Raw genomic sequence first — 25,240 nt, 5'->3', positions numbered from 1 at the left:
TTTTTTTGTTTTTCTTAACTAAAGAATGCTTCATAATGGCAGTCTTTCACTGAGCTCTGGATATGCTGGGTAAAGATGGAATCAATTTTAAAATTCACCCGTCTGTTTCAGTTAACGTTTTAATGAAACTCATCTTAGCAGATGTATTCTTTCCATTGGGAATGTAAACTCTCTACTCACCATTACGGTCTATTTATTATTTTTGAGTAAAAGTATGGGCAATTGTTGCTGTTGTTGGAAGTAAATCAGGCTTGGAGTGAAAGACGTAATCCCCAATGAAATGAAAGAACTCTGTAAGTTATGAAAATTTCCATCAGAACTTTTAAAAAGTAAAACAAAAAAGCAGTCACGGAGCACTTTAAAGACTAACAAAATGAAGTGCTACATGACAGCCTTTTTGTTCTGATAGATCACAGACTAACACAGCTTTTTCTCTGTCACATAAAAAGTACGTGAATGATTCTTGCCACCCCCAGCAGCTGGAGCGGGAAGGTCTGGGATCATAGTCCAAGGTCATCCTAGCCAACAGCTCTCTACCTATGTGCAGTTATGGCATGCCTGTTTCAGCGGCAACAGTAAACCAGGAAGTGATGTAGCCAGCATTGCATCTGTCCACTCTAATGATCCTGACCTAAAGGATCTGCCACCCATTCTGCAGCTGGGTGCAGTCAAAGTGGCTTTGTAGTATGAGACTGAGCAAGACTCAAACTCAGGCCTTTCAAAATTGTAGCTGAGCACCTGAGCTGCTCTGCCACTATGCTGTGGGGACACTAAATACCCACAGTATCAAATAAATCTTCTTGACTCATGAACAGCACACAAATCCCCAAAGCCATCCCCTCTCTAATCATGCTTTGCCCTCACATAAGCAACTGCGGCACCCAGGAGAGTCAGGGAAACAATGTGTGTGTACATATCTGAGTGCAAATGTTGGCCTGTGAGTTCCTTTGTCCAGGAGTTCTCGGGCTTCCTGAAGTAGAAAGCTGCAGCTGAAGTGCAGGCCTGTGTGGCCTAGGCCCTTTTGATTTCAATAGGTGTTGTTTTAATGAATTAGCTTTCACACACCACCCTCTAACCCACATTATATATTGCGGGCGATTTCAGCCCACAGTTTGACAACTGCTGCTTTACCCCCAGAATTATATTTCTGACGTACCAGCATCTTCGAGCTTACTCTCTTGGTTGTTTTAAAATCGATGTTGGGGTTCCTGTCAATGGAACAGTAATGCGGGTTATTAATGTGAAATGACTTTCTTAAAGATAAAAAAATCTTGTGCATTAGTAATGAAGGCTTATGATATCTGGTTTACATTCATAACAAAGAGCAATATGCTACATAACACGTTACACCAGCTCCTTAAGAAGTGTTGTATTCTTGCCTTGGAGCCTAGCTATTATCAATATTAAGGTCATACTCTGCACCCCCCAGCTCTTGCTCCACCACCCATTGCAGGGCCCTTCAATGCCAATAAATATTTGGTACCGAATTTTCACTCTGAAAAGTTCGATTCTGCTTTTCAAATCAGCAGCTCAGGTTTTGTTGGAGTTCAGTGAGAATTCAGGCTGATGGTTATGCATAATGAAAGGAAAGGACTCTCCTCTGCTCAGATTAGCCCATCAGGTGCTAAATGAGCCCTGACTCAGCACTCACTGCCCCTGCAAGCTGCACTGAAGTCAGCTTCCAGTGTCTTTGTCCAAGGCCTAGTGCAAAGGGCTGTGACTCTACGTGAGGCCTTGGGACACTTGTGCCACACAAACACTTTCGACGAGTCCTGCTGCTAAGCCCCAGGTACACAATGGTACAGGTTTTACTGCAGCCAAATGGGAGTGGGAGGAGGCAGCATGAGCTAATAATTGGTAAATATATGAGGGTAACAGTTCACCATTGTAATAAAATAGCTTTCTGCTTTGTAGAATCTCTGTATCCAAGCCTCCACTAGCCTTCCCATCTGCACAGCCAAAACCAGTGAAGGTCCCAAGGCCTAGGGAAGCCGTTCAGACATGGGCCCAATGAAGAGCAAACAGTTCTTTATTTGGACATTTTGGGCCCCTCCTCCCAAAAGATGCTCTCTGGCAGGCCCCTCCTCCCATACCCCACTCCCTCTAGTCCCCAAACTCCTTCCCATTGCCTGTACCCTTCACCCGCTCCTGTACCCCTCCCCCTTCTCCCAGGCCAGAGCCTGCCCTCCAGGTCTCTTCCTGCACACACGTCCCTCCTACGCCCCAGCCCTGCCTCAGCCCAGAGCCTGCACCCAGCACCCAAATTCCATCCTAGACCTGCACACTGACACACTTCCTATGCCCTTGCACTGGCTAACTCTGCACCACACCCTGTGGTACTTGGCTGGCCAGAGCCTCAGATCATAACACCAACATGAAGACATGGTTAGCAGTGAAACCCAGAGGGGCACGTTTCTACAAAGCTGCCAGGACAGAAGTAGCTTCGTTGAGGGTACTTGGTTTCAAGAAAACCCTTTGGGCTACGCCTGATGCTGTGATGGAAGCTCATTTGCTGGGTGCGTCTGGGTTCTCATCCAGCTGCCAGCATTTAAGAGACAGTGCAGCACAATGCCATTCATCCCAGCGCTCAGCGCCATCTGCTGCGCATGCGCCCAAACGGGTTCACTTCCCACCCTAATGCAAGAACTTGCTCACAGTGACCATTTCACTGTTGCAGAGAATGGCTTGAGCCGGCCAAGTGGTTGGCAATGTCACCCGAGTCCCTGCTGAATAACAGTGCAGGCTGGGTGCCCCGGCAGGGGACAGGCCCACACACACCCAGGGTGATTTCACTAGTTCTAGACTGCAGGGCAGAGAAGAAGCCCAGCAGCACACACTAGCGTGCAGAAGGCTGAGCTGAACACCGTGTCAGTTCAGGGATGGTCCTCGGGCCAAGCGGCCAGGGCGGTTCTCCATTGTTTGGATCCTACAGAAGGTTTGCGGGAAGGAGTACAGAGGGCACCCCAAATGCTGGGCCATTGCCAATGACCAGGGCACTGGTACAGGCTGTTATGGAATCTTGAGCCAGAGGACAGGACTTGGAGGATTCTTGTGAAAGGATGTTGGGTGTCCTGGCCCAGGGTCCCACCACATCAGGCTGGGTTGGGGAGCTAAGGAGGCTAGTAGTTCCAGCATGCAAGACAACCAGCCCAGCTCCTGGTGCGAGAGGCTGGACAGGGCCTTTGGAAGAGGCAGAGGTGTATGTGTGTCACATTGGGCCACCCATCAGCCTTCACAACTCACAATGGCCAGTGGATGAAAGTCTGAAGCTTTGCTGGGGTAATACTTGGTTAATTTGGATTAAACTTTTCTGCAGTGAATTACAGCACTGGTTAGAGGCCTTAAAACCATAAATATATTGTAAGGGGTTTGATACTTGCCAGCAACAGGTGCCACTGCCATTCTGTCCCCACTAATACTTTGTTAACTTCCTTACCATTATGTCAAGGGACTTGTGCTATCTGGCACTTTCCTGAATTCTCTTGTTGCTGGAGTCTCCAGACTGCAGGAGAACCCTAGGATTTTTTTTTTGAAGTAAGTTTTTGTCGTCAGGGTACCGAGAAAAGACTGAACACATGGCATGTGTACTGCCTAAAGCTCAGAGGCCAAAAGGCAACAGAAAAGAACCTACATTGGGGTTGTTAAGGCAATCTTAAGATTTTTTAGGAACATAACTCATAATTTTTGAACTCATATGGCTGTCAAGACTGCACTGGCAGACACTGGGGTTTCCTGAAAACTCCCTGCACGCTGTTTGAATTTCCAGACAGTTTGTGCTTCCCTGGGACACCTTTAGGATAAGGCAGATCTAAGCATAGGGCTGTGAGTCCGGAGACGTGTTCTCTGCTCCCAGATCTGCCACTCCTTTTGGACAATACCTCTACTTCTCTGTGCTTCCATTTGTCCACCTGTAAATGGAGATACTATATTACCTGAACATCTGCAAGGTATACAGATGTACTTCACATGCTACTGGTGGTCAGATCCTTTAGAGCCTATGATGGAAGGTGCTACAATTTGTAAGCAAATATGGTGTAGCAACAGCTATGGAGAAAGAAAGGTATTACAATTTCAGATCAGTTTCTGTAGATTAAACAAACAGTCAGTCAGATAGGACTTTGCAGTGCTGGTGTAAAACCAGAAGCAGCTCACCTCCTGTGAACCTGCATTTTCACACATTTATAATGTGGATGTTTTCCATGTTAGAACATAAGAACATAAGAATGGCCATACTGGGTCAGACCAAAGGTCCATCGAGCCCAGCATCCCATCTGCCGACGGTGGCCAATGCCAGGTGCCCCAGAGAAGGAGAACAGAAGACAATGATCAAGTGATTTATCTCCTGCCATCCATCTCCTGCCCTTGTTATGAAGGCTAGGGCACCATACTTTATCCCTGGCTAATAGCCATTTATGGACCTAACCTGCAAAAATTTATCAAGCTCTTTTTTAAACCCTAATAGAGTCCTGGCCTTCACAGCCTCCTCGGGCAAGGAGTTCCACAGGTTGACTGTGCGCTGTGTGAAGAAAAATTTCCTTTTATTAGTTTTGAACCTACTACCCATCAATTTCATTTGGTGTCCCCTAGTTCTTGTATTATGGGAAAAGGTAAATAATTTTTCTATATTCACTTTCTCCACACCATTCATGATTTTATATACCTCTATCATATCGCCCCTCAATCGCCTTTTTTCCAAACTGAAAAGTCCCAGTCTCTCTAGCCTCTCCCCATATGGGACCCTTTCCAAGCCCCTGACAGAAACCGTGGTATCCAAGGTCTCAGCATGGAAGCACTCTTAGTATTTGTGAAATATGTTTTAAGATCCATTCGCTGGATGCTTTGTTGAGTTCAAACAGGGAGAGATTAGACATTCCAAAAATCTGAAAAAAGTGGAAAAAATATACTGAAGATTCTGGAAGATAGCAAGAACAGATATGTGCGCTTTCTTGCCTTTAATAGTTATCATCACCCTGACTGGATAAAATGCATGAACAGCTAAAACTGAAGAGGATTCTTTCTGCTACCTGAAAGCATGGAGACCTCCCTCCAGACATCACTACATCTCTCTGCATTTGTCTAGTGCCAAGCATGCTTTATTTCAAAAGGGAAGCATCTCTTTCCTGCTTCACTCTTTTTAAAAAAGATTAAGCCAGAGTCACCTTACTTTAATGCCACACTCCTGGGAAAGTGCAGCAATTTTAGTCTCTGAATATCTGTACTATTTGCTGGGCTGGTTTGTTATGCATATTCTCGAACCATGGGACTACCTGATCTGCACAGTCCTTTAAATGTGAATCCATCTATCTGGGATCCAGGTTTCCTAGGCCTTAAAATATGTGGCCTCCAGGAGAAGTACTGGATCAGTGTGCATGTTAATATAGAATCCAAGGCTAGTCCCAGGGAAAACAACCATTTCCCAGTCTGTAACTTCTGGTGCCATAGGCAAAGCAGAGTTTACATGGCTAGCGAGGTAGCAGTCAAGTCATTGTTCTTCCATAACCTTTGTTGCATAATCACAGACAGACAGCCGTGTCAGTTTGTGTCTTCACAAAACAGGACAGCAGTCCTGTAGCACTTTAAAGACTAACAAAAAAAATTCATTAGTTGTGCTTTCGTGGTACAGGCCCATTTCTTCAGATCTGGAAAATTCTGATAAAAATAAACTGATGTGACAAGAATGTAACAAAGAAAAAAATTAACTAAAAACTGACAAATCAGCTACATAGGACAGAAGAAGGGAGTTTAACCAACCGGGGGGGGGGGGGCGGGGCGGTGGGAGGGAAATAGCTAATTCATCAGTTTTCTTTTTTTCTCTATCTTTCTGTTAAATTCTCATCATGCCAGTTTACTTTTATCAGAATTTTCCAGATCTGAAAAACTGGGTCTGTCCCATGAAAGCTCATCACCTACTTAGTCTTTAAAGTGCTACAGGACTGCTTCCTTGTTTTGTTGCACAAGACACTGCTGATTTCATATTCACATTTAACTCTGTCCTGCGCAGACCTCGCACAATGACCTCATTGCTGTTACACTGTGCTCATCTAAAATTGCCTCCTACCTAAACAAGAGAGAAAAGAAATGCCCTGGATATTGTTTGGAACTGATTTAGAGGTGATCTTTAGTCCTAATTTCTCACTCTCCCCAGGAGCCAACAGAGTTTTGTTTATGATCCCTGATAAAAGATTCGCACAGATAGGCTCATAAGGACGTGGACATTGTGGAAGAAGAGGGGGGAGAGGGAGAGGGGCTGGAAGGGGTCTGGGTGACTGTAATTGTACATGCATTGCATTCGCTGAAATGGTACTGAAATGATACTAGATAAGAACCCAACAGATCTTTTCAAACTCTGCCTTTATAGAGACCACCACTACCAAGCACAGGAACAGTTCTGTATTTAACCCTCTGAGTTCCACTGTTTTCACTGCAGTTCTCCTACAGTACTGCGTCTCTCCTGGGACGTTGCAAGTCTGGCACATGGCACCTGTTTATATGACATTGTGTATGTGTACTGTGGCAGCTACGGCATGAAGTAGAGCATTTGTCTGCAAGGCAGACTGGTAAAACGATGGAGGTCTTTTATCGGACGATGGTGAAACAGCCAATAAAAGCTGTGCCTCTAGTTCAGCCAATACAAGTCTTCAGGATCTCACCTTTAAAAACCAAGTGATTGATTTTATTTTTTTCCTAAAATCAGGAGAACAAGCAATCCTCTTTAGGTTACCTGTGCATCTCTAAAGTACTGATTGATGCAATATCTAAACTCTATTAACAGAACCTGCCACATCAGGTGTCCTGGCCTATAACTATCCCAGAAAATGGATATGGCATTTGTAAGTTATACACTATGGGAAGGCATCTCAAGGATGAATGTCAGGTTTCGGTGTTGTTGCCTAGATAAAAATACATAATGACAAACAGAGTTCTGCTGCTGCAATTTGCTAAACAATACACCTGGCATGTTAAATGCCTGGAATTAAATATAAACATGAGCTGTGCTAAAAACCCCAAGCTCATGGGCTGTCAAAATACTCTAAAAGAATAACAAAGAAAAGACAACTCTCATTAATCAAAGTTAGTATGGTGGGTGCATGCTGAAGCATTTTCTTGTTACACAAAATAATTCACAAGGCAAACCCACAGATATTAGCACAAAATTAAAGGTAGATGAGTGGTATTGCCTTTGTTCCCCTTGGGTTTGGCCGAAGTGGTATGTTCTGTATCATTTTTTTCCTGAACAAATGGCTCAGAGATATTGTTGCCAATTCCCTGTTATTTCCCTTTGCCCTCACTCATTCTGTCTTCATAGAGAACAGAAACCCGCCCCCCAGCAGCAAAACCCCCCTGTCATTAATTTAGTTACCCAGGGAATTTCACACCTTTGCTGGCCCTTTCCAGTTCTCATTTTAGTGCAACCTAATCTCTGCTGGCTGCAGAAGGCTGTGAAGAAGGGCAGCTTGAGCTGAAGGCAGCAATTAAATGATAATTAGGGCTTTACTTCAGCTTGTGATTGATAGAGGCTTACTGGGCCCCAATTGCATCTTGTCATATACTAATAGGCTAGACAAGATACTCCACTCCAGTCTGAAGGATTTTGTTTTATCTCAAGAGAGATAATCTACTCAACAAGTAATCTCATGCCTGTGGTAAAGTGAGGCTGCATTTACCAGCCCGTTTCTTCATGGTTCAGCTATAAATGTGCCCTAGGACTATGAGTAAAAATGGATGGCTTTTTTTTATTTTTATTTTTGTTATTCCCTTTATATTTTCTGGCTTTAAGGTGTCTCCTTGCTCAGCTGCCAGACCTGTGAATGGGACACTTTGTTCTTGATCAGTTCGTTGGTCACATAAGGAATGATTCTTCTCCTGAATGGAAACTCACAAAAATCACCACTTTGGCATCTCAGCCATGGGGACCCTTTGCTTGGTTTTAATCACAGAGACTCTGACAGCATTAAAAAAAAGGCTAAACGCCCTTCATGCACTGAACTCAGTGGGAAGCATCAGTCCATGTGTGCAAAGACTGGCTTGCACATACAGTCAGAGGCTGAATACTGTTTCCAGTGCTTAAGTCAGTGCACTCATCTGTGTCATTTAGGCCTTTGTAGACCCAATTACTTATAATAAACAATTCAGTTTATCTTTATCAGAATCATTATCTAAATTGGCTACATGACACATACTGTTTTCCTAACTGCACCCCAGGGAACATCCGCTATAAAATCTGAGATTCTACACTTTGTAATTATCCCTCTATGGGCTATAAACCATTACACTTGTGTTTAAAATAGGTATAGCTAGCATTTTCCAGTGCCCAACACAAACACTGTGTTCTATCTTCAAAAGTAAAATACAGCAAAATATTTGGTGCAATCAAACACAGAAGATAGATTGTGTAGGTTCCCAAAGTGAAATGCCCCATTTTTGTTAGAATGATCTAAACGTTTGTCTGATGCTATATTTGCTTGAAGATGTCCCAAACCAGTATCAAGTGAAACAACTGCCTCAGCAGCACCTCAGTTTAGAAATGATGAGGTGTCAATAACAACAGCTAACAGGATCAAACTCCCAGTGTAATTAATTTTCTCTATTCAGGATCCTCCGCATTTCCTGTAGTAAAAATGCCATCCAGGTCTTCCCTGTTGCTGACTTTTGTTTTCCTTACTGTTTGGAGAAATTCCTCCTTCCTCAGGATTCCTAAATCCCTTTCACACAGTGCCGAGCCAGCAGCTCTCCCCATGATTAAAACAAAACACTTTAGTTCTAAAGAGCAAAGCCCTAACCTCCCATCTTGCACAACATGAGGTGTCCCGGGCCTCCCTTTTTAGCTGACTCTGCTTGCTTGATGTACTTTCAGAAGTTCTGCAACTAGCAGCTGAGGGGTCATGTTTGCCCTCATGTTACTGCTTTTCATGCTTGACATGTTTTTCTACTGTCCAGTCCCTTAGCTGCAGCAGGGTCATAAAGATGGAGAAAAGGGTGGAGGTGACAGAAAGGGGATTGTATTACACAAACCCCACTTGGTTTGAGTTACAAAATGTATATTATCCATGACTATCAGGCTTGTGGAGCAGTGTCGAGTTCCCCACATTTTCATTTGGGGACTTTGATCCTTGCCATTGAAATGAAGCTGCTTAGAACTATGCTTCAGTGTGCAGAAATGAATCACTTGGACTCGCTCATCAGCGCCAAGGAATTCCAATTTTTCTACTGTCTAGCCCTGAAATCTGAAGAATCCTGGACTACGAGAAAGTGGGGGCCTTTTGGCAGAGACTTCCGTCTCTTCTCTTGGAGACAAACTGCTCTGGAAAAGGGAGCCAGTGCGAAAGAGCCATACTGGGCTGAAATGTGCTTTACATGCATGAGAAGGCCCCCTTGCACTGCCAGCAGTAGGCATGAGCTGCAGACTCACCTCTCTACAACCGCTACTTCTCTCAGCTACCATCTTGCCTGGAAATCTCCTACTGATTCCCTGGGATTAGCCTTGTACCCGTCACACTTGTGTAGTTTATCAGTCAGTTTGATCCATCTAATCGTTGTGCTACTTAAGTGCATCTGGTTCCACTCCTGCCCTGCTAACAGGGCTGGCTGGTCTTAGTGAACTTTCCTTTTCCAATATCAAGCACCTTAAGAAGAAGATTTCCTCAAGTATTTCTTCTTGTACAGCCCCCCACCTATAACCATTTGTGGCCAGTGGGTAGTTAAGAGACACATTTTTGGCCATACATTTTTTTCCTTTAAGTACAGTGCCCCATCTCTGCTATTTCCACAAAATGTCGTCTTTTTACTGCCTGATATGCCACTTGAAGCTGTAGTCCAGCAGCTTCACAATTGCACGTGCTCATCAATCTCAATTAGCCCCTCCAGCATGGGGACCACCTGTCAATAATTTTGCTCTCTGCTAAACTGCAGAAGGGTTCATATCATTTTCAGTTTGCAGTTTGTCAAACATTGCATTTGCAGACTCCACATCAGCAGGTTTTTCAGGTTTCATGTCATAAATTCAGACGGTTCTACGCACAGGAAGAATTTGTCTCCATTTCATTTGCTTTCAGGGTCCTTCGTTGAGCTACACGAGGGCCAGCAACCTGCTGACAACCGTGCAATTCTGCTTCATTACGAATAGCACCAGACTCCTTTCCCAAATGTCTTGATCTTTCCTTTGAGCTACATTCAGCCCCCTCAGGAAACATCTTCAGGGCCGTGTCTACACTACAGCGATCTTTTGAAAGAAGTTCTTCCAGAAGATCTCTTCTGAAAGAACTCCTTTTGAAAGAGTGTCTCCACACACAAAAAAGTGGATTGAGAGCTCAGTCTGCTCTTTTGATAGAGAACGGCCACACAGCCCCCATTCTTTTGGAAAGAACAGATCCAGGGATCAAAAAATCCGACACCATGAGGACTGCTCTTTTGAAAAAAGGGCCCAGGAGCACCTACACATACGGCTTTTTGAAAGAAGCATTTGAAAGGAGGCACTCTTCCTGACCCAGGAAGGAAAGAAGGCTTCCAGAAAAAGAACCGTGTTGTTTCAATTTTGGATTGAAAGAGCACATTTTGTGTGTGCACGCAGTGCATGTTCTTTGGAAAAAGGGCTGGATTTCCTGTAAGAACTTGCTAGTGTAGACACAGCCATAGTGTTTGAGCCTGAGAACTCCAGAGTGCCCAGTCCCACTGTGGACAGGTGGCATGTAGTTGAAGTAGCAATGGGTTAGGCTAATGGTCAGCAACCTCTGGCTCTGAAGCTCCATGCAGCTCTTTGAGGAGTCATTTCTGGCTCTGAATGCTGCCACCGCTGAATCCTCTTATGGCTCTGGATGCTGCTGCCACTTAACCAAAAAAACACCATATTCAGGTAGCTGCCGCTGAGTCAACTGAATTTAGGTTTTTGTTCAAGTGGTGGCAGCTGGAGCTGCTCATCAGTCAGCTGCAACAGGGCAGGGAGCCTCGGAAATGAAAGCTGGCAGGGCAGGGAGCCACCCCACGTAGGCAGATGTCTAAGCTGGCAGGAGAGCTGTGGGAGAGCGTGGCCAAGCCTACCTCTGCCAGAGCTGCACAGCCACACTGAGAAGGTGGCGAGGAGCACTGGGACGGCTGCAGACTAGCTGCGTGCACTGAGGCAAGTTAATTCTGGGGATGGGGCGGGGCGGGGTGGGGCGGGGCAGGGCAGAGTTTGGAGCTCAGTGGGGTTAAGCCTGGGGATGGGGGGTGGGTTTGTGGGATGGGGGTAAAGCCTGGGGATAGGGGGGTGGATTTGGGGACTGAGATAGGTGAAGCCTGGAGATGGGGTAACTTTGCTTTCTAACTCATACAAATCATCATGTGTGTGCTGTTCTTAAAACAGGGATGACAGAAAACGTGGTTTGATGTCATTGATTAAGGACTGTCTTGTATTCATGTGAATTGAGACACTTGAAGGACTGATTTTGTAACTGAATTTGAAAAAAAAATGGCTCTTCTTGCTATTTGAGTTGCAGACCCCTGGGTTTGGCCCTTGGAGCCCAGATCTCTGCGAGCTGCCATTGGTTTGTGGTAACCGGCCAGCCCAGGAACAAAACTCCTCCTGGGGCTGCTCACACAGCGAGCCACTCTCTCTCACGGTAGCCACTGGCTGCTACAGCTACAAAACCTACTGGTGCAGCCTCTGTAGCTTTGTGAGGTGTCCTGACACCATGGTGAAGGGCTGTATGTAAAAGCTGAGAGATCAAGGGAGGTACAAAGTCACTTTTATTACTCAAATGCTTGTGTTGCACTGACATAATCAATATGGCAACCAAAATCATCCCATGGAGAACTGATCTGTTGCCTTCTAAGCTGTTTGTATTGTATTTGCTTTGGGGACAAGGACCAGCGTTCTATTCTCGTGCACAGAGTGCCTAGCACAAGGGGGCCCTGATACGTGGCTAGGACCCCAGGAGCCACTGCAGTACACACAAACAGTTGTATACCCATCTGAGTCACTTGTTCTTTATTGGGGGAGAATCAGATCACTATTAAAACAATGGTGAGCTTGTTCACAGGGCTGCAGCACCCAGGATAAATTGATAATGCAACCAAGAGTCATTCATGAACATGACATGATGAACCCCTAACTAGCACAAATGGACAGATGCTATTCCCACCCTGTCTGCTGAATCCAGGACAGCTCATGAGCAAAGAAAGCAGCAGCATTTACCAACTGGCCACCTAATCCCACCACACCATGTATACTGGCACCAGCAGTAGGTGACAGAGCTCTGCCAAACCTACTGTGCATGCAGACTCAAACCCACAACGGGCTCAGGACCCTGTGCCCCTGACTCAGGCCTGGCAATGCTCAGCATCACAACACTGATTGAGTTTAGACACTGCTGTTAGCAGGAGTTTTCTGTCCTGACGTAGAATCAAACCGAGAAGGTTGGTGCCTATATCCTTTCGTGGCTTCCACCCTCACTGCCTTGGCAGCCGTGTGGGACAAGAGGGCATGGGAAGGGAGAACAGTGGCAGTGTTGCATGTTTCTTTCCCTCCATCCTGAAATGTTGAGATTTCAGAGGCTGTTGAGTCTCATGGGGAGAGAATTTTTGTGGAGCAGCTTTTTGCCCATGGACCACAGCGCAGAAGTGGCTCGAAGAAGTTCTTAGGGCTCCTCTCTCACCAGAAAGGGTCATGGCACAGAAAGGGGGGGCCTCTGGGGCACAAACCCAGATGAACCTCCCTCTCTGGTTTCTGCCTCTTTCTGCTCCTGGGAAGGACCCAGAAAGGTGTAAGAGGCTTCAGCTAATTTCTCCGGGGGCTCTGTTTTATTCCACTGGCCATTTGCTACCGCATTAGGCATTTTCACGGGACATTGTATCATGCTGCTTGAAAGGAACACAGATTCCTCTCAGCTATACTTCTGGCAATATCATCTGAAGGAAGGAGATCGCTAGCAAAGTAAACCCTAGTGACCAGGGGTAAAATTGTAAGATTGCTAATGTAACAAAAGAAACTTCCCTGCCTAGCTGTGGTCCATTGGCTGGAGCACCACACCAGGGAAGAAGGGAGAGAAAGACCCTTTCTTGAGCATGGATCATCCTGCTGTACAACCAAGAATTAATTTATTGTGAACCAAAGAGGCAGGCGACAATGGCTCTGGGCCCTGGGGTCCCCCTTTGTGTTAGATATGCGAAATGAGGCACCCTTACATGGTAAACCCAGCTCCTGGGGCTGGACCTGCTTTCAGTGCCCCACGTGGACGGGTCAACACTGGGGCTCACAGCAACTCGGTTCAGTTCTTGTTTCTGTCCCAGATGTTTCAGGGTGTGACCACAGGCCAATCATTTCCCCTCTCTGTGCAAAAGGTCTCCATCGATAATGGGGTGATAGCACCTCCCTACCTCCTGTGGGGGCCCAGTGGGACCATTCCTTGACAAGGTACCACTGAGACAGGGACAAGTCAGTCTCCGAGAAGAGGATTTTGGAACAGTGTGTGGTGACTGGGGAGGTAATGGGTGTCAATTGCTGTCTGGGATGGTTCACAATGCCCCAACCTGCCGACCCTGCTGGAAAGCGTTACTCTGAGGAATGAGCAATATGGGGACTGACTTAGTCACTGCTCTGGTGCTTGTGGGGAGGCAGAGGAGCTGAATTAGGAGATAAGAAAATGCTGACCTACAATACTGCAAAGAGCTGGCTGTACTCTCCTGCACTGGGTGAAGACAGGATGAAAACACCCACTCAGGGGAAACGGGGCCACCAAAATCACAAGGGTCAAAGCCTGCTGCCCCAATGCAGCCAGATGCCTGCTGGCACTTTCATCTCATATCTATCTACCTGCTCCAGTATGTTTCCCATCTCAGATATGAGGCTAAACCCCAGCTCTGCGTTCTTGGCCCTCTAGAGTCAGCACTGCAAACCCTACTTTGTAATGGTGAGGCTTGCTGTCTTCTGCCTGCTCTTCAAACTGGGCAGTGCTCTCTGTTACAGATGGCTAATCCTCTGTAATCCAGCAACCTGGGTGAAAGCACTCAGGTGGGGACAGGGGAAAGGGCAGCATTGTGCAGAATTGTTTCTCGGCTGGCCTGTTCCAGCTGTTCCTTTAGATGGGCCCCTCTGGTCACGCCTTTGCTTGCATCCCCTGGGACTGCAGAGACCAAATTCTCCCCTCCTCATTCTCACACAGAATGACTTTGCGCAATACTGAATTCTTCCTAACCATTTCGCCAGTGCACAAAACCAGGATCTGGGGAGTGCTTACAGGCAGTTCACTGTGGAGCACAGCCTAAGATCTGAACAAATAACAAGCAGTCCTGTAGCACCTTAAAGACTAACAAATACTTGTTGTGTGTGAAGCTACAGACTAACACGGCTACACCTCTGAGACTAAGATCTGTAATTGAAATTAACACAAATGTGCATTGTAGAGCTTGGTGTTGTTAACTGTTATTACTATGATCATTATTATTCACTGGCAACAGCCACAAACAAAAGTCACTGGAAACACTGTTTGTAGTTCCTACTGTACATAAATCTCTAAACTGCAAATGATAATGAGCTGTAAAGATTTTATAACACACCTACAGCCCTGGGAAAGCACTTCTTGTGGTGACTGGTGTAGTCTCATACTAGGTAGTAGGAATTTTGTTTTCTTTTCTAAGTGGAACATCAGATTACACAGGTCCTATTTCACTGCCGATTGTGCTCATCCACTTAACATCTTGACAGATACTCAAGAATGGAGCAACGCTGGTGGCACTGCTGAGTGAGATGCACTTTCATCTATCATCTGCTAAAAGATCACTAGGTGACCCAGACCATGTGGCATTAGCCCGTTTCCCTCTAGAATTTGGTGGCTTTCATAACACCTGTGAATGAGGCTTCTGGCCAGTTTTTACAATGGGTGTTTGCCATAACTCCTGAAAGCCCAAACAGCAGGAAGTGTGCATCTGCCTTCCTCATAGGGTCTGATTTAACACTACGCCCAGTGATTTGTACCAATGTAGATGTGCTGCTGTAAGACAGCTTGTTTAGCTGCCCTCTGCTGATGGGAGAGAGCTCTCTGGTCAACATAATAAAACCACCACGGTGAGCACTGGTACCTGTGTAAGTGACAGCAGTTCTCCTGTAAACATAGCACTGTCCACACCACCACTTGTGAGGACGAGACTTCTGTCACTCCAGGGGGTGTTTTGTCACACCCCTGAGCAGCAGACGTTATAGCAATGGAAGCGGTAGTGCACACGTAGCCCACCTTTGCAAAATCACAGATGCAAGAATAGATTCATATGATTCCAGAATCACAGAATATTAGGACTGGAGAGGTCCACAAGAGATCATCACATCCACTCCCCTGCACTCCAAGCAGGACCAAGCACCAAACTAGATAAATCCTGATGGGGGTTTGTCTGACCTGCTCTTAAATATCTCCAATAATGGAGATTCCACAACCTCCCTAGGTAACTTATTCCAGTGTTTAACCACCCTGACTGTTAGGAAGTTTTCACTAATATCCAACCTAAACCCCTCATGCTGCAATTTAAGTCCATTGCTTTTTGTCCTGTCACCACATCCTATTTTGTCCTATCACTGCATCCTCCTTGTAACTACCTTTTAGGTGCTTGCAAGCTGTTATCATGTCCCTTCTTGGTCTTTTCTTTTCCAGACTAAACAAACCCAGTTTCTTCAATCTTTCCTCAGAGCTCATGTTTTCTAGATCTTTAATCATTCTTGTTGCTCTACTCTTGACATTCTTCAATTTGTCCACATCTTTATGAAATGTGGTGCTCAGAACTGAACACAATACTCCACTTGAGGCATAATAAATGCAGAATGGAGCAGAAGAATTACTTTTCGTGTTTTGCCTGCAGTACTGCCAAAATTATGATTGCTTTTTTTCCCTCAAGAGTTACACCATTGACTCATATTCATTTTGTGGTCCACTATGACCCTTGGATTCCTTTTTGCAGTACTCCTTCCTAGGCAGTCACTTCCCATTGTGCATGTGTGTAACTGACTGTTCCTGCCTAAGTGCAGAACTTTGCATCTGTCTTTACTGAACTTCATCCTGTCTACCTGAGACCATTTCTCCAGATCATTTTGAACTAGAACCCCATCCTCCAAAGCACTTGTAACCCCATCCCAGTTTGGTATCATCTGCAAGCTGTATAAGCACATTCTCTATGTCAATATCTAAATTTCATTGCTGAAGATATTGAATATAACCAGTCCCAAAAGTGACCCTCATGGAACCCCACCTGTTATACCCTTCCACCATGACTGTGAACCACTGCTAACTACTCTCTGTGAACAGTTATCCAACCAGTTATGCACCCACCTTACAGTAGCCCTGTGCAGGCTGTACTTCCCTAGTTTATTGGTAAGAAGGTCATATCAGACCATATCACGTACTTTACTAACATCTACGTATACCACTTCCCCCTTGCTATCCCAACAAGGAAAGCTATCAGATTGGTTTGACGTGATTTGTTCTTGACAAATCCATGCTGTTACCTATTAATTTATTACCCTCTACATAATTGCAGATGGATTACTTAATTATACGCTCCCTTGTCTTTCCTGGCACAGAAGTTAAGCAGGACCCTTTGTGATCATCTAGCCTGACTCCTGTATCACCCAGGCCAGAGACCTGCCCAAAACCTCCAGAGCTCCAGAGAAACATCCAACCTTTTAAAGCGAAGTGTTGGTGATGGAGAATCCACCACAAAGTTGATAAAAACTCTAATAAACACACGTGATTTGCTGTTGCAGACAGCGTATAATGTAGATTACCTTAAAATGTCTCCTGTCTGCAGTAGCAGTATGAACACAACTCTGATGGGTGTTTGCTATTGTCTCCTATGTTCAGTACTGAACTCAGTGGAAAGGCTTAGTTGGGCTGAACTACATACTGCAGGCTCTGTTTGGTGGAGATCTGTGCTGTGACCCTGCTTCCTGCTCAAATGTGAGCAGTGATCTCCTAGAGTACCTGGGAGTCAGAGAAAGCCTATAAATGGGAGGGTCACTTTGGGATCCCTGCTTGGATCTGCTAGTAGTAACCAAACAGGAGCCAAACACAGGGCCACCTTTCCAGTCCTCACCCCACCTACGGGCAGGGTGTCATGGAGTGTGGGGGTCACCAGGCTGTGTACTGCATTTGCAGTCAGTTGTGACTCTTATTCAGCATGGAGAAGGTTTATTAGGTGACAGGGACACAGTACAGAACAGACTTGTCAGCACAGAAACTAGAAGCCATCAGTATAATCCATCTTAGGGAGCGGGGCCCAGAAGGGGTGCCTGAGCTGGGGCCCTGGCCTCCTTTCCTCCCTGTTCAGCCAACAGAGATTACCCCTGCCCCCAAATGGCCAGTTCACATTCCAACCATCCAGGCCTTTCCTCTTGCCTTTGTACTGTTTCCCAGAGAAGAAAGCTGTCACCTGGTTGCCTAGGTTATAAAGAGTATGAAGGGTCATTGTGTATGTCAGAAATCATCACACCGAAATTCCCGTCACCAGTTATGTACTGAGATTGTATATAGAGAAACTGAGGCACCACATGGAGTTACTACAAGATAGCAGATCTGAGGAAGTGAACCTTACCCGCAAAAGCTCATTACCTAATAAATAAATGTGTTAATCATTAAGGTGCTACAGGACAGCTTGTTATTTGTGAAGCCACAGACTAACCTGACTACCCCTCTGAGACTACATGACAGTAGGAAACACGCACAACATACCAAAGGGTATAAAATCCCCACTTCATCACACAGGGCCTGCTGAGCAGACTGCAGTTGTTTGACTTTAGATGCAGATTTACCAGTGAAGAATCCAAGGAAGGCAGCTAACACACTACCCATTACAATACCTGATGGAGGCAGGTGGGTCTTCTCAGTGGCGGGCTTTCAATCAGGCCCTAAGGAAACCAATTAACAGAAGGATGTGGCTATGTGAGCTTCCCTCATAAGCTAGTGGGCCAGAGCAGATAAAATAGGAACTTTGTGCCCAAACTCAAACCAAACGGAACCCTCTTGAAGGGGCAGACAAATCCGGTCAGTCCTTTGAATACACATTGCTTGGTACTTCTCTTCCAGCTGAGACCAAAGCAGAGATGCCAAGAGACAGTCTGTTCCCTCCAACATTCAGGCCTGACAGAACCCTTTGGAGAGGCTGCTCTCCAAACGGAAACTTGTCCCCTGTGCAGAGGATCAGCATGAAGCCAACAGGCCATTATATCCTGTCAGCCCTCTCCATGTGGGCAGCTTTTACCCCAGGGTATTTCCAGCCCTGCTCACTGATTTCTGCGGGTCCTGTGGCACCTTATAGATGAACAGAAACATATGAGCGTAAGCTTTCATGGGCAAAGACCCACTTCATCAGATGCAGGACACATCTGACCTGCTTCTGACGAAGTGGGTCTTTGCCCACAAAAGCTTATGCTCATACATTTCTGTTAGCCTATACAGTGTCACAGGACCCCTCGTTGCTTTTGCAGATCCAGACTAACACGGCTACCCCTCTGATACTTGATTTCTGGGGGTGTCTCCATGGCAGGTCCGCAGCCTTCCTGAGAGCCGACCAGACCGAGCACCAGCCCAGGGAGTATTTGAACAGAATGTTTATATACCAGAATATTAAACAGAGATGAAGAAAGGATTGATAAGGCACTGGCTCTGGGGACAGAACAGCCACGCAGTCGCTACAATACTATCCCCAGACTTTCATCACTGCGCTGACCATCTGCCAAGTCAGGGGGGATCTTTCTGAGCCACACTTTCTTATTTCATCATGGAGTCAGGTAAAAAGTTGTGATGCTCAGATAAGCACAGGCAGCATCTGTTGCTGTTCCAGGAGGCATGAATGGGGTGTGGAGCAACACACCATTAGACATTGGAGATGCTTTGTGAATATGCACAATGTGTGTGTACCCTTAAACAAACTGTAAACAAGGAGTGAACCTGGAGAAGGGAGAGCTGACACACCAAATCTATTGCTCTGTTGTTTCTTATTCATCCACTGGGACTTTTGGCACCTACTGTCATTTCCTTTCTGACTTCTTATTTTTGTCAGCTTTTCTACTTGGTTACGTTAGACAAGGAAACCCTCCCCAACCTATTTAAGGCTCCTGAACTCATAAACCATGACGAATGTGCACCATTTCTCGCATTTTGTAAGATTTACTACACTCACTGGCCCTTGTGTTCACACCTCTGCTGAAAGACAGAAACAAATTCTTCAGCATTAAAAGAAGTGGAATCTTTGCTTGCCAACATGTTGTTCCAGAGTTTGACTTCTACTGGGCTTCCAAGGAGAGTAAGGTTTCCCTTTAATGTTGTTGTCATTAAGATATCACTGCTTAGGGGGAAGCAATGAACAGGGAAATGTGAAGCTACCTGTATTTGTGAAATAGCCCTTGAGTTGGCAGTCTCAAGCACTGCTATCAAGAGGATACATTCGATTTTACTCAGGAGACTTTCAATCAAAACATTAAACACTACAGAAGATACCCAATAAAACAGACTTGTGTTTCCTTATCTCTGTACTTCAACATTAACAAAGAGCATGTTTCCCTTAATGTAAACAGATCATGATCACACAGTGATAGGCTATATAAATCTGGGGCTAATGCAGTTTGTGCTACAGATGGAGGAAGTTAAATTGCTTCTGACTAGGTGGTTAATTAAGGGATTTATTTTGCCTTTTCAGCGGACTCCTGTAACCCCAGAGTTACTGCACAATAAAAAGGTGTTGTAGATATGTAAAATATCCCCCTTCTTAATTACCCTGAGCTAGTCCTGTGGAATCCCCATATGCCTGCTCTCTGTGCCAACACTGAAAACTCAAAAACTCTGCAGAAATGTATTTTTTCAAGAGCAATGGATAATCTAGTGAGGTGGCTGCTTGGGATCTCTGCCAGTAACGTCACAGGAAGAAAATATACATTAAAGTAATTATCAAGTAACAGAGGCCTGCAACAGAATGGGGGAAAAAAGGATAAATTAGAATTTTCTTATACATGACTCCAGGTTTGAGTCTCTGGAGCAAAATACACTTAAAGAGTCTTGGTATTCTACACAGCAGAAGAAATGTTTTGTTTGCATTTGGTTTGGCAAGGTCCAGGATTTGCGTTACCATTTCCTCAACAGTAATTTTAATGTTTAATGGAAAGTGACAAAGAAGTATTAAAAAAATAAAAATAAAAGAGAGAGAGAGAGAGAGAGAGAGAGAGAGAGAAAAGAGCACAAACTTCCTCTTAGTTAAAATTCAAAAAGTTTTGCTCTATACTGAGAAATGATTTTCCTATACATTTGGCCTTCTAAAATCCATGCCATTCTGCTACCAGCATTAATGATGTTAGGGAGAATTATAAAGAGAAATCAAATTTTCCATAACATTTAAACACTATTAAAATGCCAAACAATAAAGTACCAGACTGCAAATTAGATCAGTGGAAATATCAAACACATTGCAGTATAAAATCCATAATTGCATTTAGCGCTTGGGCTCCCAGGGGACAGGCTGCTAAAGATCATCACCATGCCACATATGAGAAGCTATTGACAGAACGATAAAAATCGACAGGCTAACCAAATAAACACTGCAGGCTTCATTAAATATTCAGCAACTGAAATTTGACTATCATGCGCCTTCCCCTTCCCGCACCCCACTAGATACCTCCTGCTGCAATGCTTAAAATTTCTACTGTGACAGCAATAAATGATGCTTTGCCCTGCAGGCCTGTGTAGTGCCGAGTGGCAGAGAAGTAGCAAAAACAGGAGATGGCCATGGCCTGTCAGGTACAAACTCCATCAATAAGCATGCTGGAGCTCAAACAGGATTATTATTACCCTGCATGTGGTATTAGCCTTGGCCCCAGGAAAACGCGACTCTGAAGTCTTTAATTAGATAATTCAAGTGTGATTTCCAGTGAAGTGTAACTCTTTGCCTGTGACGATGTGTACTTCTTCCCTGACCAGACGCTGCTGGGTTGAATTTAAAGCACTGCACAATTTCCTAAATGTCCACTCTTCTGTCTGAATGAGATGACATGCTAGGTCAGTAGCAGTGAGCACCACTGTGCAAGGAAATGGACCTGCAATGTTAAGCTAGCTAAATGTCATGTGGTTGGGTGCCTGCGCACATGGGGACGGTCTTCCTGCTGTGTGCTAGTTTGGAAAACCACCTTAAACAGCTGCATATTGTGGTCAGAAGGTGGTTTCTGGGTGGATGGGGGATTGCAGATCAATGCGTAAGAAGGGAGACAAGTTCTACCCCACACATTTTATACAGTGAGAGGAGACAGGAGTCCATGGGAGGCCCAGATCAAGGTGCTAAATGAGGCTTTTATACACCTCTCTCTCTCTCTCTCTGCTGTCAGGAAGAGAAAAGGTCCCAGACTTAACAGATGATTGTCCTTGGGCACCATGGCAGGAGTGGTGTTAGTGGGTCTGTCAGAAGATGGCAGCAAGCACTTCTTTAGATCAATAGTGACCCAAACCTGGGAAAAGCTAAGTGCACGAGCAGCCAGAAAAGCCACAGCAGGTAGGTATTCAGAGGAGGAGCCTGAGCCTTTGTGTTCAATGCTTTTGAAACATGGGTTTTGGAATGCAGCATCTTGTCACAAAATCAAATGACCCTTCTGTGTCCTCATTACTGCATACAGGAGAATACTCCACTAATTCTATTTTCCATTTATGGGAAAGGCCTTGCAAAGCAGAAGAAACCAAGTCTGGAAACCAGGTTTAGATAACTGGATGCATTTAGTTGTAAACACAGTGAACAAATGTTTTAAAATCAGAGAAGCTCCTCAGAGCTCTCTGGCCTGCTTGTGTGCCCATTCTGGAGACAGCCTTTTGCTTATTGCTTCTTGGGAAGAAACACAAGTCTTCACACATCTCCCATTCCTGTTCCTAGAGGTCTTGAGTCTGAAATTAGAGCCAATACCATGTATAATGCATGCCCTGGTGGCACCCAATAGGGTTATAAGCAGCCGTTCCCTCTTCATGGAGAAAAAGTTTATGTAAATGACTGATGACAGTGTTATTGTGTGAGGAATATCAATGGAGTAATTACAGTTACATAGCTTGCTGCTGCACTGCTGCTCTAAGCCTGTGTTAATTTTTCACACCACTCCCTTGGGAAAGATCTGAGTGTGCTCCTAAGAGCAGAGCTAATAATCGGAGCTCTGAGCCACTGCCGCTGAAACTAGCCCCAAGGTCTTTCCGAGCAGACTGCTAAACACTGACTGTCTCCCCAGAGAGCAGAGAACAGAGATAAAATGATTAAAAACTGCCAAATTGGACTGGCAATCACTTGGCTGCACTGTCAGCCCGCGACAAGACAAATCTCCGTTATTTTTTCTGTTGTGAGCAGGAGCACTGGGGCAGCATTAAGCTGTATGGCTGCACATTGAGCAGGAGGTGTCACACAGCTGCTCTGAGCAAGCAGTTGTGTAGGTGCCGGCAGACACAAATTGCATGTTACTAACTGTGTGTACAATACCACAAACCAGAGCTACTGAGAAAATCAGATCCTATTTACAGCAGCCAGGAGTCTTTCTTAGGAGTCAGCTCTAGTTCAGTGGCATTCTGCATCTGTGTGAGGCCTGATGCAGTTTAGGTGGCCTGGGATACAGGGGATGGTTCTGCTCAGTTAAAAAGAGCTCCTGACGCTGCGTCTCACTGAATTAACTCATGAACACTGCTTCCTTGGAGAGAAGGTATGGCTGGGCTTAAAGGTGGCACTACGGCATGTCCTACAGTCAGGTACCACCCTGGAAAGGACAGAGAGACTACCTTTGGGTGATTGGATTTTTTTATCTTGGAACAGTGAAGTTAAATCATTGTGCTGGTGCCAATACTTACAGAAAAAGAGGCAGAGGCAAGCAGTTGTTTCTTGAAGTCTAACTGGAATGATGTCTACTCCTGTTCCACTTGGTGTAGGAAGGCAACAAACTGCCAGAGTAAACCCTTCCAAAACAGCCAGTCTCCAGCTGACCATTGTCAGGCTTGTGCAGTGTTTCATATGGAATCAGGTTCCAAACTTGGTTCTGGATTTTCCTCTTTAAATGAATGTACTGGTTGCCCCAAAGGACAGGTTGTGCAGTAAGGAATGTCCATTGGCTGCACAGTCTCTGGCATGCCAAAACATCCAATACCCAAGTGCCTACACCATGGCCTCGTCCTTTGGGTACATAGCAGACCCAAGTCTCAATTACCTTCTGAGTGACCAATGCACACGTTACCAGCCCCTGCCACGCACATGCAGCACTGCCAGTGGGCAATGCACACAAAGAGCTTCATTAACTAAAAACTGGGGCAAAGAATACAAACTTGAGCTTCCTGATCCTAAAACACAACAAGCTCTTGGAGGCAGGAGGACGCCCTGCTGAGGAGTGTAGCCCTGGAAAGCCTGCACACTGAGGGAAGACCGGGGGAACTGGGATGGGAGAGCAAAGGCAAATTATTTGTAGGAGCTGTAGTTGTGCTGTTACAACGTTAAGAAGAGATCACATTTTCTTTGCCACATTTTGTGAGTTTCTGGTGCACTCTGGGTTCTGTGCCTGAACGTGTGTGCGGATGCGCAGAGTGGGGGAGGGGCACACAGGAAATGGGATTAGAGAACTGGAAAGCCAGGGCAGAATAACGCAAGACATCCCTTCCAGACCTGCAGCAACTACTCCTCCACTCACACTCTGCAGCCAGAGAGACGCAGGGCAGATGTGGCGCTTCAGGATGTGGCTGAGGCTCCGGGCAGCGCAGGGTTACCCCACAGATGTACACCCCATCCCCCATGCTCAAAGTAGAGACTAAGGCCCAGTGACTGAAAACCTGGATTTAAAGAAATCCACTTCTCTGCCCCCTGTCCCATTGCTGGTCTCCCAGAGCAACACAAGGCCTGGCATGCAGAGCTCTACAAAGCCCATTTCTGACCGGGCCCTCGTTCACAGATAAACAGAAACATTGCCTGCCTCTGAAAGGGGCATTCACCATCAGTTCCCAGCCTACAACGAGATGCAAACTCAGAGACAGGGCAGCCCTCTTACCCATCAGCTGTGGTGTCTACACACGGCAATGACACACGCATCATTGGCCAGCTCAGGCTTGTGAGGTTCAAGCTACAAGGCTATATAGCTGTGGGGCAGAAGTTCTGGGACCCTCCCACCCGGCAGAGGCCTACAGTGAAGGCTCCATGCTTAAGCAGCCCTACAGCCAGAGCCCCATGAGCCTGAGTCAGCTGACCCGAGCCGGCCAGAGGATTTTTGCTGCTGTACAGACCTATCCTTCGCCACTCCTAAGCCTACTTCTGCTCAGTGCCCATCCTGAGGCATCTGACTTGGTGGCACTCACCCCGTGAGCCAGGGAAGGGGCAGCTCCCACGCTGGCATGTCCCTGGTGGGAGCAGCCACTGTCTCAGTGGCAACGGGAGCCTGGGTCCTCCCCAGTCATGTTGTCCTGGTGGGAAGACTCCAAATCGGGTTGTCTCATTCTTTTGTTTTCTTCCCCATTTTGAGTCTCTGGTGAATGTAACCTTAATAAAAAGCTGACACCCAGACTTCACCCACCCCCAACTAAATACAGACACACATGCATGTGTGGCACTCTCAGATGACATTCCAACAGGCAAAGGCGCATAATGTAAACAGAAAAACATCTTTTTCCTCCTGCCACTACAGACCCAGCTGCCTCCCCTGTTCTGTTGTCCCCCAGACACATGATTAAAACGAACATTCCAGGTATTACAACTATTAAACTGTTACCTACAATTTACAATGGCAATAACCCCCTTGTCACTGGCCCTTGCTAAAGCTAACCAGAGGTTTGTCAGATATTTAACAGCCCAGGGAGTGAGCTGAGATTGGGACTCAGTGGCAGCTACAGTTTGCTCATTACTATTTCTTAAAAATCACCTGCTTTCCTTTTAATTCAAGTTGCGCAAAGCTGGAAACATGATGTAAATTGCTGGCTTCTCATTTGTTTGCCATTTCATAGCGACTCAGGGGACCCAAGACTCCTGGGAGCGCTGGTTCCCATTCTGCCTTTGCACTGGCTGTTCAGGGCTGAAAGCCCTTCACAGTGGCACACCATCCCCATGAAATTGCTGAGCTAGATCAGGTACCACATCAGAATGGCTTGAGACTTTGGGAAAGGTGAGGGCCCAGATGTCTTGAGAGCAGATATAGCAGAGGCTCTTCTCTGCACCATCCTCTCCTGGTCCACGGGCCCCAGCCCAGCCCTGGTGACCCAACTCTAGCAGAAAAAGGAAAATTCAGTTTCCACAGCCAGAACAGCCTTAG

The 25,240-nt window shown here is 45.8% G+C and overlaps 1 protein-coding gene across 1 annotated transcript in view; it reads right to left on the bottom strand.

Moving 5' to 3' along the window:
* Positions 1 to 25,240, bottom strand: part of LMX1B (LIM homeobox transcription factor 1 beta) — a 141,674-nt gene that overhangs the window by 55,861 nt on the left and 60,573 nt on the right. The gene's annotated exons all lie outside the window — the stretch shown is intronic.

This window comes from Carettochelys insculpta, chromosome 21 (genome assembly GCF_033958435.1).
Source record: "Carettochelys insculpta isolate YL-2023 chromosome 21, ASM3395843v1, whole genome shotgun sequence".
Lineage (NCBI taxonomy): Eukaryota > Metazoa > Chordata > Testudines > Carettochelyidae > Carettochelys > Carettochelys insculpta.
The sequence above is the reverse complement of the archived record's forward strand: the minus strand, read 5'-3'. Positions and strand labels throughout refer to the sequence as shown.